This window comes from Arvicola amphibius, chromosome 18 (assembly GCF_903992535.2).
Source record: "Arvicola amphibius chromosome 18, mArvAmp1.2, whole genome shotgun sequence".
NCBI classification, from domain to species: domain Eukaryota; kingdom Metazoa; phylum Chordata; class Mammalia; order Rodentia; family Cricetidae; genus Arvicola; species Arvicola amphibius.
This window is the reverse complement of record NC_052064.1, coordinates 5078383-5093309: the sequence shown is the minus strand read 5'-3', so window position 1 is coordinate 5093309 and position 14927 is coordinate 5078383. Positions and strand designations below refer to the sequence as shown.

The window sequence follows — 14927 nt, the reverse complement described above, 5'->3', positions numbered from 1 at the left end:
AATTAGAATTAGTGCTACATTTTGCAGTAAAGAATCAACAGCTTTTGCTATCTTATGAAGAAATCAAACCAGAATTAATCATATATGATAAAATTCCTAACACATTTCACTGTTTCTTTTCATATGCATTATTTGCAGGTATAAGAAACCAAAGCAAAGCGAGTCCACAACCCAGCACTTCTAGAACTTGCTACACGCCCTCAGGTTAGGCTTTCCCTAGTTCCGATCCCCTGGTACATACAGACATCCTCCAGACAAGCTACTCTTTCCAGTCCCTTCTCTTCACTATTCCACTCTCCTGCCTTCTTCCTTGCTTTTGGGACAACACGAAAACTTTCAACAAAATCTGGACATGGCTTCTCTCGGTCCTCTAGAGTATGAGTCACTGTATGGGTCGCCCCCCAGCATGATACACTGTAAAAACAACAGTTTTCTTAACTCGTTCAAAACAGTATGGCTTGGTTTCGCTTGCTAAAATTAATATGACTAAAACACACTCACACACAGAGGCACACTCATGCACACACATGCACACTCATACATATACACACATGTACATGCATAGACACATGCACACACAAAGACATATTCACACATATACATGCTCATACATATATGTACATGCACATGCATTCTCACACACATGTACATGCACACACATGCACATAGAATCACACGCACATACATACACGCTCATACATATACACACAGAACATGCACAGACACATGCACACACAGAGACATATTCACACACATATACATGCTCATACATATATGTCCATGCACATGCATTCTCATGCACATGTACATGCACACACATGCACGCACAGAGTCACACTCATGCACACACATGCACACTCATACATATATGCACATGTTCATGCATGCACACATGCACACACAGAGTCACACTCACGCACACACATGCACACTCATACATATACGCACATGTACATGCACACACAGAGACACACAAACACACACTTTTAAGCAGGAGAAAAGCTTTAAGAACATGCCAATTTAAAAAGACTTCAATGTGGGCTGGAGAGATGGCTCAGTGGTTAAGAGCACTGACTGCTCTTCCAGAGGACCCGGGTTCAATTCCCAGCACCCACATGGCAGCTCACAACTGTCTGAAAATGTAATTCCACGAGATCTGACACTTCACACCAATGAACATAAAGTTAAATAAATCATTTAAAAAAATTAAAAAAAAAGACTTCAATGTAAAAAAATAAAAGCAAATACTGAAAACTACTCTATAGCTTAAAAAATTAAATAATTGATAGGATAAATGAATGAAAAATAAGGAAAATTCAATGAAAAACTGATTATAATGCATTCCAGGTGATTAAAATGGAAAAAAATTACCAAGTTTATGGCTGTTTTCCAAGGAGGCTGTGCTTTACTGTAAATATTGAAATATTTCAAACTTTGAATCTTTCCATGTAGATTGTAGGTATCATTCATTATTAAAATTTCACTCATCAATTGAGGTTTAATAAAGAACATTGGTAGGATTTCAGCATTTGCAAACTTATAAGTTTGGCGAACACTATGCATACCACGTTTGGTAGGCTTTGGAAAGTCGTGGTGAACCCAGACACCAATTTCATGCATATTCCATCTGATTAAATACATCTGGTTGACAGGGTTATGGGTTGGCCCACCCCAGTATCCACCCCATTGTGACCTGTTAGAGCACATGAAGATGCGAAGCTTCAGGGTCTCCATGACGACACAGGGCAACAACAGGATGCCCAAGAGGAGCCCCAATGAGGATCCAGCATCGATAGTGTAGAAGAAACCAGAGGTCTTTGCCATGCACACTTGCAAGGGGAGATTTAGTGATAAAAGGTCTTACTGTGTGACTCACTATGTCACATTACAGCTTCTATGATGACTTTTTCTTTTCTTTTTTCTCTTAAATTTTATCTTTGAGGGGGGGCTGCAAGGGCAAAGGGCAGATATGCAGGGATGGAAATGGAGCGAGAAGCATGATGGGAAAGAAACAAAGAATAAATAAAAAGAAATTTTAAAAAGTTACCTGGTTGACATATTCCAAATAATCCATTAAAATACCTCTTTACAGTCTGCAATTTAACCGTAATATGAATATTGTTTGCTGCCATTTATGACCACGACAACCACGGAAGAGGAGGCAGGGAGAAACCCAAATGAACATATTATAACTGATACGGAGTAACCCTAAGATGCTCCCGTTATTAAAAAAAAAAAGCACAAATTTATAAATAAACAGTATCCACGCCAGTTAATACACACATTTATACCAGAGGATCTTTTCCATCGCCATCTGATGGGGCTTTGTCTTGCTCTAAGTAAGCCGGGGGTGCCCGTAGTGTCTGCACGCTCCGGGTGTCTGTCCGTCCACCGAAACCACATTCGGTACACTTTTACCATTGACCAGTGCATCTGGGAAGCCCGGCCACCCTTTGTTGGGCTCTGGGATTTTAACAGAGGGTTTTCTCTTCATATTCCAAGCCCTGAAGCTCTAGGGCGCTGGGAGCCGATCGGAAAGGGGCGACGGTGGAGGTACGGATACAAGAGCCATTGCTGCTTGTGGAACACACCAGTCGCTCACGGTATGTGGAAGCTCACGGTATGTGGAACTGGACTGGAGAAGTCTTGGAAGTGGACTCTGAAGATATTTTTAGTTTTGACTGAGTTGCCAATAACCCCTCAGAGGGAACAGCCCAATGGCCCATTCCTGTCCTGCATGCAGGTCTTCCAACCCCTGCTCCTGCACTGGCATGGTCTGTGGGAAAACCCGGCAGAAGGGATGATCATTTCATCTAATAGGCCGAGTCAAAACGGAGATGTCTTAACACAGGAAAATGCTTACTTTAAGGCCACTTTGATTCTGCTCCCGGGGGCGCAGCAGTACTTGGCTCGCTGGGATCCTGGGTGCTCTCAGGACCAGCATACTTCGTGTTCGGGTACCCCAGCTTGACGATGTAATACCTACACTCCGATTCGTCTTTCCTCAAGATCATATCCAAAAGAACTCCTTACATTATTAGTACGGCCTCCTCCAGAAGCTGAACACCAGGGTGTTCCCTTGGAGTGTGTCAAAGGACCCCTTGGAACAGGAAAGGGTATTTGACCAGGCTACTTTGAGGGCTATCTAGGAAACTCCAAAGACCTAGTTTTCAAGCCAAGACAGCGCTGGAGGATGTCTTCGACTCTTAGGTCCTTTTTTTTCGGATCCAGAAGAGCCTTGGCTACCCACTGGTTACTACAGTAGCCTTTGTATACAGTCATTAAAGCCCTGAAACCAATTCACGAGAAAGTGAATTGCAGCCCCTCTGCCCCGGGGCAGGCTGGGTTGCTTCTATCCTTAAGATCTTCATGCTATGCAGAGGTATGTAAGCATCCAAGTCAGCAAGCACACGTGTGGGCTCCTCTTGTGAGATGCAGCAACTTTAACATAGGGTCATGGTGGGCCTTTCTAGCAAGCCAGTGGTTAAGCCCTGTTTGCCTTGGGATAATTCGTGCTTTGCCTTCTGATGTTTGCTATCTCAGGTGATCAAGGACTCCTACATACAAATGTCTAGCATCTCTAGATGCTGAGAGCACACTGCTTCTTCCCTTGGTGAGTGTAGGGACTGTGGGTGACCTGCTGAGTGACTTCTGAGCAGAAGCTGGGGATCTGTGGTCCCCACAACGGGTAAATGACTGGTATCACCAAAGCACCTGACTGCTCTCTTTCTTGCAGGAGATTAAGCTCACTGAGGATAAAGACACATTATTTTTTTAACCTAGCCTGATTTGTGGGTAACTGAAACAGATAATGAAAATACATAGTTCTACTTTCGGCCTTTATTCTCCCTTGCCCTTATTCTACATTATTTTCTTCTTCCCCAGTTTTTACAACCATGACGCACTTCTTTGTGGGCTGGAGAAAGGGGAAGAAGGATCGTGGGAAACGGACAGTCAGGTCTCCGGGCAAGAGTAGAGCCTTCAGCATCTCCTAGGCAACCCGTGATGATGAGTTTGCCGGCACAAATCTCCTCACTTTTCCTCTTGGACAACCCAGTACAGAAACAAAACTTATTCGATTCCATACGGGGTCTAGAATGACACCAGTGGGTGTCATCTTCGAGACAGCCGTGAGGAGCCACATGAAAGAATAATCAAGTACAGCAATGACTCCCTGAAACCTGAACAGAGACTCCGTCCCACTAACCGCCCTCCAGACCTGACTCATCCATTTTACCAGCTGCCAGCACGTCATCTCCCCTTGGATGTCAGACCCAACAGGCCCCAGGTGAGCTCGTTCCCTTCCTCCACAAACTGGTTTTCCTTCTCGTTTCCTGGTATGAACCAGAGCCTCAACAATAATCCCAGCCAGTCAGGCCTTCAACCTACAGGCCACCTCCCACTTCTCTCTCTTTTCCCATCCCCCTGGTCCGGGGAAGAGGGAAGGAACTTGAGTCTCCTTTCTGCCCTGCCCATTACCGTGGGTAAGACTCTGACATCAGGTGTAGGCCGAGTCCCTATGAGTCAGAATGCCTCACGATTACTGTTTAAAATGCAGACATCCAGCCGAACCTCTGCCTGCTGATTCAAGGGTTGGTCGAGGACTCGGCATTTTTAAATTAGAGCTCCAGAGGCCTTTTCAAACCACCTAAAAGGGATCAGAGCTAAGGAACTGACTCAGACAGTCCTACGGCAAAGGAGCAGGTGAGTTAGGCACCCAGGCGGAAGCACACAAGAGACCGGAGAAAGAACAATGGAGTCCCACCCCATGACTTAAACTCAGAGGCAGACAGTAACCTGGCGGCATGCAAAGATTCCATATGCTGAAATCACATTCGGATCTGTTCATTAATAACTTCTGCCAGAAAGGTCGTGAAAGACCTCGTCCCCTAAAAGGAAGACCTACCGAATAGTCCTGCGAGAAGCTAGCTCTGAAAGGGGGCAGCAGCTCGAATAACCACGTGGCCTTGCGCGGTCAGCAGAGGGAGGTTGACTTCCAACACCATTAGATTATAAAAAAAGACCAAAAAGACCATAGGGAGGCTGGAGGAGCTCAGAGAAGTGACTGAGTTAGGCAGAATGGGCTTGGCAGTGAAACCATTCTCGCTACTGTGAACTCGGAGTTCAAGAGAGACATCCTGACTTAGAGATAGTTCAGCTTGCATCGGCTCGAGGGCACTGACTGTTTCTTCACCTTTACCGTGCTGTAAAGGCATCAGTAGCCAATGGAACATTCAGTTTGGGGATTCTGCTCTTCCCCCGGCTAAAGCATTATGTAGACTGGCTTGATACTCCCCCCTGGTGCAGTGATAGGCAGGAAAGCACCGGCATATGTTAACCACGTGATCACAAAGCTACAGGGCAGGAGCTTAGAGCCACAGTTACTTCGCTGTGGCGGTCAGTAACTCGGGTGTATTAAAGGCACTCTTGTCTTAATCTTCTTTCCGGCCTTGTATGGCTTTATTGGAATGGACCCAAAGGATCAACCAAGGAGCATTTGTACAATCAGATGCTCATAAAATGATCAGAAAGGCGAGGAAAATCAGCTTCAAAGGTTTACAAATGATTGCTGTGAGTGCCTACCGAGTTAGCTGTAGTCAGAAAACAGGAGCAGAGAAACCACGCTCAAGCTGGTCAGAGCTCCGTCGAAGCTGACATTCAAAAGTTTTCAACCCAACTTAAAATACTTCAACTTTATACTGCATATACAAGCATCTTTATTTTAAAATAAAATATTGAGATACTTTAAAAAAAATCAATCTAATGGGTAAGGTGTGGTGGCGCACTCCTTTAATCCCAGCACTCAAGAGGCAGAGGTCTCTGAGTTCGAGACCAACCTGGTCTACACACCTAGTTCCAAGACAGCCAGAGCTACACAGAAAAACCTTGTTTCAAAAAGGCAAAAAGCAGGAGCTGGAGAGTGGTTAACAGCACTGACTGCTCTTCCAGAGGACCTGGGTTCAATTCCCAGCACCCACATGGCAGCTCACAACTGTCTGTAACTCCAGTTCCAGGGGATCCAACACCCTCACACAGGTATACATGCAGGCAAAACACCAATGTACATATGATACAAATAAATAAATTATTAAACAATTGGACAAAATACCCCCAAAACAAAAATCTGTCTAATAGGATCTAATATCCCATCATCTATTTTTAATGCATGGACAAGCTGCTCTGTAATCAGAGGTTTCTCTTTCCTTTTTCTTCTTCAACTCACATTCTGTTCTATTTACAACAAAGAATTTGCCCCTCTTCTATATTTTAATTCCTGACACTCTTTGCATTATCTTAAATACCATAATAAAAGTTTATAAATTGAAATTATACCATGTTTAGTTCTTGGGACTATAAGGCCGGGTGAACTGGTGCACACCTAACTCCAGCACTGGGGAGGCAGAGGCAGGCAGATCTCTGTGAGTTCGAGGCCAGCCTGGTCTACAGTGAGAGTTCCAGAACAGCCAGGGCTATGTAAGGAGACCGTATCTCGGGGCTCAGGAGCCATGGCTCGGTGAGCGCAGGGCTTGTAGGACAGGAGTGAGAACCTGGGTTTGGATCCACGACACCCATGCTAATAGTCATTCATGAAGTCTTTGTACAGAGGCTATGCTGTAAAACAATAAAGACATGGCTAAAATAGTACTGCATTCTTTGTAGAAAGAGGTGGGATGTTTAATATACGCCAGTTTGTCAGATTTGCAATGTTTAGTGGCCTACTTAGTCTACCTTTAAATTACTAAACACTATTTATCTACACAGTGTAGATAGAGACTCCTCATTTGTTCCCGGCCGCTCAGACCTGAAATAATTACACAGAAACTATATTAATTAAGACACTCCTTGACCAATCACTTAAGCATATTGCTAGTTAACTCTTATATCTTAAATTAACTCATTTTTATTATTTTATATTTTACCACGAGGCTCCTGGTTAACCAGTAAGGTTCTGTCCAGGAGGCGGCCCATGTCTTTCCCCTCTGGTGGCTACATGACTTCTCTTTGACTCTGCCTATTCTCTCTCTCTCTCTCTCTCTCTCTCTCTCTCTCTCTATATATATATATATATATATAGAAGATATATATATATCTTCTAGCCTGGCTATATTCTGTTAAGCCATTGGCCAAAAGCAGCATATTTATTAATCAATAAAAGCAACAAAGACAGAAGGACTTCCCACGCCAATGTAAGAATACATATCAGAAGTTTTTATAGAAAAAGTAATGAGGTTTTTGTAAAGCACTTAGATTTCCCCAACCCATAAAGGAAGTGATGAACCAGTGGTGTTAAGATATATAGTCTGTCAAAATACAACACCCTTCATGAGAGAGCAGAGATACAATGAACATACCTAAACATAATAAAGGCAATATACAGCAAGTCAACAGTCAACATCAAACTAAATGGAGAGAAACTCAAAGCGATCCCACTGGAATCAGGAAAAATACAAGGTTATTCACTCTCTCCATATCTATTCAATATAGTATTTGAGGCTATATCTAAAGCAATAAGGCACCAAAAGTAGGTCAAGGGGATACAAATCAGAAAAGAATAAGTCAAACTCTCATTATTTGCTGATGATATGATAGTTTACATAAGTGACCCCAAAAATTCTACCAAGCAACTTCTACAACTCATAAACACTTTCAGGAATGTAGCAGGATACAAAATTAACTCAAAAAAAATCAGTAGCCCTTCTTTATACAGATAATAAATGGGCTGAGAAAGAAATCATAGAAATATCACCCTTCACAAGAGCCACAAATAACACAAAATATCTTGGGATAACTCTAACCAAAAAGTAGAAGACCTGTATGACAAGAATTTTAAATCTTTGATGAAAGAAACTGAAGAAGACAACAGAAAATAGAAAAATCTCCCATGCTCTGGAGTAAGTAGAATTAACATAGTAAAAATGGCAATCTTACCAAAAGCAATCTACAGATTCAACGCAATGCCCATCAAAATCCCAGAAAAATCTTCTGACCTCAAAAGAACAATTCTCAACTTCATATGGAAAAGCAAAAAACCCAGGATAGCCAAAACAATCCTGTACAATAAAAGAACTTCTGGAGGCATCACAATCCCTGACTTCAAACTCTACTACAGAGCTATAATAAAGAAAACAGCCTGTATTGGCATAAAAACAGACAGGAGGACCAATGGAATCAAATTGAAGACCAGATATTAATCCACACACCTATGAACACCTGAGTTTTGACAAAGAAGCAAAAAATATCAAATGGGAAAAAAGAAAGCATATTTAACAAATGGTGCTTGCATAACTGGATATCAGCATGTAGAAGAATACAAATAGATCCATATCTATCATCATGAACAAAACTCGAGTCTAAATGGATCAAAGATCTCAACATAAAACCAACCACCAATGAACCTCATAGAAGAGAAAGTGAGAAGTACACAAATAACTACAGGCAACTAAGGAGAATGGAGTATGGGAGAAACTGTTTTCCCGGGGAAGGGAATACCAGTTGGTTATCCAATGCCAAATCATCGGCTCTAAAAACTACACACATGGAACATTATACAAACTTATTAGGCTATATTTGGGAATATATGTACAAACACATACATGCGTGTAGCAACAATTAATGAAAGAAGTCATGAATTTGAAAGAGAGCAAGAAGAGGGATACAGGAGGGTACTGAGGGAAAACTGGAATGGGAAAATGATGGTAGTTATATTACAGTCACCTTCAGTGATCTAATGTGGTGCAAAACACCTGGGCTCAATTGAGCCTCCTACCTCAGCCTCCCAGTCATATAAAACCGCAGACATGTGGTACAGCAGGTGATTTATTTTTAAACACATCAGAATTTGTACATCAGAAGGGGTATTCTCTTTAAAAAAAACTTTTTTTAAAGATTTAGCTAATATTATGTGCATAAGTGTTTGCCTCCATGTATGGATATGCATTGTGTATATGCCTGATGCCCAAAGAGGTCAGAAGAGAGCCTCAGGTCACCTGGAACCGGAGTTATAGATGGTTTATAAACGACCATGTGGATGCTGGGAACCAAACCCAGGTCCTCTGCAAGACCGACAAACGCTCTGGGCTACTTAACCATCTCTCCTGCCCTCAAAGATCATCGTAAAAATCATCTTAAAAGTCAGCCTTGTCAAAATCCTCCTCAGGGTTACTTTCAGGACTTTAAGCATTCCAAATCATGGCGCTCCCTCACTCTTCAAAGATAGATGTAGTTTGAAAACAGTCGTGAAGACTTCAGTGAACAGTGGGAGCGATCAGACTGGGCAGCAGAGGTTTGTTTGGGGAGCGACAGGCACACAGAGGCGCCAGCTGTATCCCGAGCCCGGTGAAGCTGTAAAGCAGGTGAGAAATCATCCATTCACCGGCCAGACACAGCCAGCCAACAGGCAAGCCTGCTGCAGGAAGGCTGCACCCACACCCCCCACGTGGATCCCCCAAACCCACCCAGCCCCGTGACCTCAGAGAATCTCTGAAACACAGACTGTAGCTGCACGGAGCGGACCAAGAGGTGAATGATCAAGAGACATTAGCGTGAGAAAGAGTTCTGCCGCCTGGAAGCTGAAGCAGGACCGGAACTAAGGAGAAGGCGAGCAGCAGCTAAGAGGGCCAACTACAGCATGGATGTTGTAATGCTTAATCTCTGCAGTAAATTCCAGCGATTCCCAGTCACTTCCGGGATTATTTTACACTTCAGGCCTTCACGCCGTTGCAATCTCTGTTCTCTGGGGTTAGAATACCTAGTCCCATTGGGTCAGAACCACTGAGAGAATCTCCAGCCATCCTTCAAGAACCTGAGTAAATATTACTACATTCCTCTCTTTGGTATAATCCACTAGACAGTTACACTTTGTAAGTATCTGTTTTAATCTTGATGATGGCTTTTTATCATCCATATGTATGATGCATGCACGCATGTATGTATTTATGTATCCTCAAATAGAGATGTAACTTAACTTTTGTGTCTTTGGTACTAAAATAATGACTTTGCTCACAGTGGGTCTTCAGAAATCCATGTGTTTAGTGCATTTGTGTGTGTTTTTGCTTAACTGTGGACAAAGACTAAAAAGCAGGTGTAAAAGCAACATCCTCCTTTGCATTCCAGAACTCATTACATTCCATCATCAGTATGTTGTGATACAAATAAAAAGTGATCTAAACTGGGATGTAATTCGATTGGTTGAATGCTTGCCCGGCATGCTCCAGGCCCTGGGTTCAAGTACCACAGAGTGTTGGGGTGCACGCCTGTAGCCTCAGCCCACAAGATCTTGAGGCAGAAGGGTCAGAAGTTCAAGGTCATGCTTGGCTATGCGAGACCTCTGTCTCAAAAAAAAAAATAAGAAAATAAAAAAGAATACAACATCTTAAAGAAATTGTCTGTTTATTGCATAGATGAGATCAATAATCTTCACTTGGCTTGGCCCCTAAAATGTCCTCACAATATGGCAAAATAGCCATAGTCTCTAAACAGAGAGTGAACCACCTAGCGACAATGCAGCTCTGGCAAACACAGTCCCTGGAAGATCCACATCTTTGAAACAGAAAGTTATGGAACAGATTTGCCCAAGGAAATGCTGATGACTTTTTCAAATCCATTGGGGGGGGGGATATCATTTTGCTTTGCTTTTCAGAACCAAGTTGACAAATTAATGCATTAAGTAGAAATTGAAACTGACTTCCAAGTTAGCTGTATCCACATTCTTCTCAAAATAAACCCTCTTTTGCAGACTATAAAGGAAAAAAAATCACCTACTCAAAGGAAATAGACGGCTGAGTGTCAAGTTCATTGTTTTGAAACTATGTAAATGTGAAACAGTCAGACTCGTACTCACACCAATCCCTTGTTGGAATGTTCATAGACCGCTCTTCCTCTCCCACCTTCTGTCCCACAGTAAAAACAAAAGCTAAACAAACAGCTGCAAAGACCACCGGCTCCAACAGGAACCCAGCACAGCCCTCGAGCTGGCAGGGAACCTCGACATCTCCTCCAGCTTTGTGCCGGTGACATGTGCCACGCCTAGCACCTGCGGCATAATCCCAGGGTGTCTGGTGAAAGAGTCTGCGGAAAGCTGTGTGGGTAGACAAGAGAGAGAGAGAGCCAGTCTGTAAAAGAACAACTGTACCTGATGTCACCAGCTGTTGGCTGGACCTGGATTTAATCGAGATAATAAAGACTTCTGAGCCCCCAACGGCTCACAGTGTATTTTCAAAGTAGTTCTTTTTTTCTTTATAATCAGCAAGTCTGCAGAAACGTTTACAGTCCTTCTCTTAGGTGGTTTTAAAGAATCTCTTACACCATGTTTGCATGGAAATAACTTGATTTGGATGAAGAGGAAACAGGACCGAAGCTGTTGAGCAACAGGCTCGTTGGGTTGTAATGGCTGCATTGCACAACCTGGGCAAGGAATCTCATGACATAGAAGATTGTTATAACAACCTGGAAATCCAGCTAGACCACCCAAGGGCTTACAAGAGCACTTCAGCCTCTGCATTATAGGAACCATTTCTCTGACTTGTTACACATAGGTTTGACCATTTCTCAATTGGGAAACATGGAAAATAAATTAGCACGTTTCTTTACTGAGTTTATAAAGGAAATTTATTTTCCATTTATTTATTTCAATATGTTTGGTTTTTCGAAACAGGGTTTCTCTGTGTAGCTCTGGCTATCCTGGAACTCGCTCTGTAGATCAAGTTGGCCTCAAATTCATAGGGATCCACCTACCTCTGTCTCCCAAATGCTGGGACTAAAGGTATGAGCTGTCATACCTAGCTGAAATTTAGTATTTTTAAGTGAATCTGAAATTATATCTTAAAAGTGATTCATGTACAAAAAGTATGGAAAATAAAAATAATAAAAACACAAACACTAGTACTATTTTTTTATTGTGCTAAAAATATCACATTTTAACAAAGGACATCTAAAAACAGCCAAAACAACCAAGTAAAGGAGTGAGCGTGGAGATATTACCCCACTGACTTTATAAATATATAACAGCGTAATACTGGCATATACACACATAAAAAACAAAAAACACAATAGAGAACCCAGAAATAAACAACACACACAACTATTGCCAAACGATTTTCACAAAGATACCAAGAACATATGTGCAGGAAAGGACAGTTTCCTCTATAAATGCTGCTAGAAAAATAGGATGTCTACATTCACAAGAATTAAACCACGTGTATGTCTTTCATCACACATAAAAGCCAACTTAATACGGATTAAAGGCTTAAATATGAGACTAAAATCTAAATCCACCTGAAGAAAACAGAGAAAATGCTTCATGATGCTAACTATGTAAAGGTTTTTTAAGTTTTTTATTGCATTAACTGTGTGTGTGCATGCATATGTGTGCATGTGTGTGCATGTGTGTGTTCCTATGCCACAGAGGACATGTGAAAGCAGAGGACAAGTTGCTAGAGTCGGCTCTCTCCTCCCACCGTGAGGGTGGGAGATACCAAGCTCGGGTGGGTCGTAAGGCTTGGCAGCAAGCATTTTTACCCAACGGCCACCTCCCTGGCCTAAATGTTTAAATAAGACAAAAGCACATAGGACAAAGCCCAAAATCGACAAATAGGTTTACATCAAACTAAAGTCTTCTGCACGGCAAGGGAAATAACTAACAGAGTGAAGAAAAACCTAAGGAATAGAGGAAAATATTTGCAAACTGCACCTGATGCAACGACAGTAAAACGGGACCTTAACTGAACAGACACTTCCCGAAAGGAGGCAAGCATGTGGAAATGTCAGCATCAGCACCGCTAACCATCAGGGAGATGCACATCCCGGTTAGAGTGCCATTTCTAACGGAAACAGCAACACGCATGCTGAGCTGGCAGAGAAGGGGAATTCTTTCGCGCCATTAGTGAAGTGTGCAGCAATCCAGCTGCTAGGGATCTGTCCACAGGAGATGAAGTCAGCATCTTCAGGAGATGTCTGCACTCCCACTGCATACTAACTATTCACGATGAACAAGGGCTTCCGACTGGAACAGAAAACAATGTGTAAATGCGCAGAAGAGGACCCATTGGCCATTTTTAAAATGTAAACTCCTGTAACTTGCTGGAAAATGGATGAGCCTGGAAAAATTATATTAAGAACAGTAAGCCAGGCACAGAAAAGGTAAGGACCATATGCTCTCTCTATGCAGGAAACTGAAAGCATGGGTCTCGACCGTGGAGGGCAGGGAGGTGTGGGTGAGAAGTTGCTTAACAGGTTCAATGCAGTCAGATAAGAAGAATAAATTCTGGACTTTTATTATGCAGAATAAGTACATCTAACAATAATGTATTGTTCATTTCAAGAAAGCCAGAAGACAGGATTTTGAATCTGAAGTAAAGAACATACTAATTATCCAGATTTGACCATTATACGATGTTTATATATACAACTTTGCCAATGAAAACTAAAAAAAGAAAAAGAAAAAGAAAAAGAAAAAGAAAAAGAAAAAGAAAAAGAAAAGAAAAAAACTTCAATAACTAGAGAGACGTTACTGGAAAAGATCCAGCAGTTGGCACCGGCTGTTCTTCAGACAGCAGTTGGGAGCACCGGCTGCTCGTCAGACAGCGGCTGGGAGCACTAACTTCTCATCAGACAGCAGTTGGGAGCACCAACTTCTTATCGCACAGCAGTTGGGAACACCGGCTGCTCTTCAGACAGCGGTTGGGAGCACCTGCTGCTCTTCAGCAGCGGCTGGGAGCACCTGCTGCTCTTCAGACAGCGGCTGGGAGCACCTGCTGCTCTACAGACAGTTCTGGGAGCACCGGCTGCTCTACAGACAGGTCTGGGAGCACCAGCTGCTATTCAGACAGCGGCTGGGAGCACCGACTGCTCTACAGACAGCAGCTGGGAGCACCAATCCTCTTCCAGACACCTGAGACTGGATTTTCAACACCCATATGGTGGCTTACACTACCTGCATCTCTACCAGGGGACCTAAGACCCTCTTCTTACCTCCACAGGCAGCAGGCATGCATGGTGCACCTACATCCATGCAGGAAAGCACTCATACACATAATAGAAGTAAATACACAAATTTTTTTTAATGGAGAGAAAAATGCAAAAGGTATCTGAAAGTGATTTGTCGGAAGGTGAAAATCAGTAAATGACAAACACTTTGAAGTTTAAGGTTGTTCTTATGTGGTGCCTGTGCTTGTCTGCCATGCAATACCTGTGAGAGCCACTGTCATTGGGAAATAAAGAGTGTGTGTGGACAGAGCGGGGAAAGGGAGCAGAATATTATACTGTATTTTGATTATTACATATATAGAAGTTGCAGTGATAAGAAAAGGTTTAACTAAAACCTTTAATACTCCCTCTTGGTATGTGTGTGTATCTGTGTATCTGTGTGTGTATGTGTGTGTGTGTTCTGTCTGTGTGTATGTCTGCGTGTGTTGTTTCTCTGTGTGTGTATGTGTCTCTGTGTGTGTTGTGTCTGTGTGTGTGTCTGTGTGGTATCTGTGTATATGTTCTGCGTGTGTCCATGTGTCTCTGTGTGTTGTGTGTCTGTGTGTGTGGTGTGTGTATGTGTGTGTATCTGTGTATATGTGTCTGTGTATGTCCGTGTATCTCTGTGTGTTACGTGTCTATGTGTGTTGTGTGTCTGTGTGTGTCTGTGTGTGTTGTATGTCTGTGTGTGTCTGTGTGTGGTGTGTGTCTGTGTGTGGTGTGTGTCTGTGTGTGTACACCAGAAGTTGGCAGCAGTTGTCTTCCCCCGTCTCGCTCCACCTTACTGAGGCAGGGTCTCACTGAGCCCAGAGCTCACTGGTTTGCCTCGTCTAGGTCTCCATCTCACTTAGAGGGAACCCTTTTCTCTGTCTCCTTCGTGTCAGGATAACCAGCAGGCTGCCGTGCCTCCTTAGTGCCAGGATAACCAGCAGGCTGCCGTGCCTCCTTAGTGCCAGGATAACCAG

General features: G+C 42.9%; 2 pseudogenes; one reads left to right on the top strand and one right to left on the bottom strand.

Moving 5' to 3' along the window:
• Window positions 1-2471: 2471 nt before the first annotated feature.
• LOC119804039 lies at window positions 2472-6573 on the bottom strand (annotated as a pseudogene).
• Window positions 6574-10032: 3459 nt separating this feature from the next.
• LOC119804112 lies at window positions 10033-10166 on the top strand (annotated as a pseudogene).
• Window positions 10167-14927: the final 4761 nt, after the last annotated feature.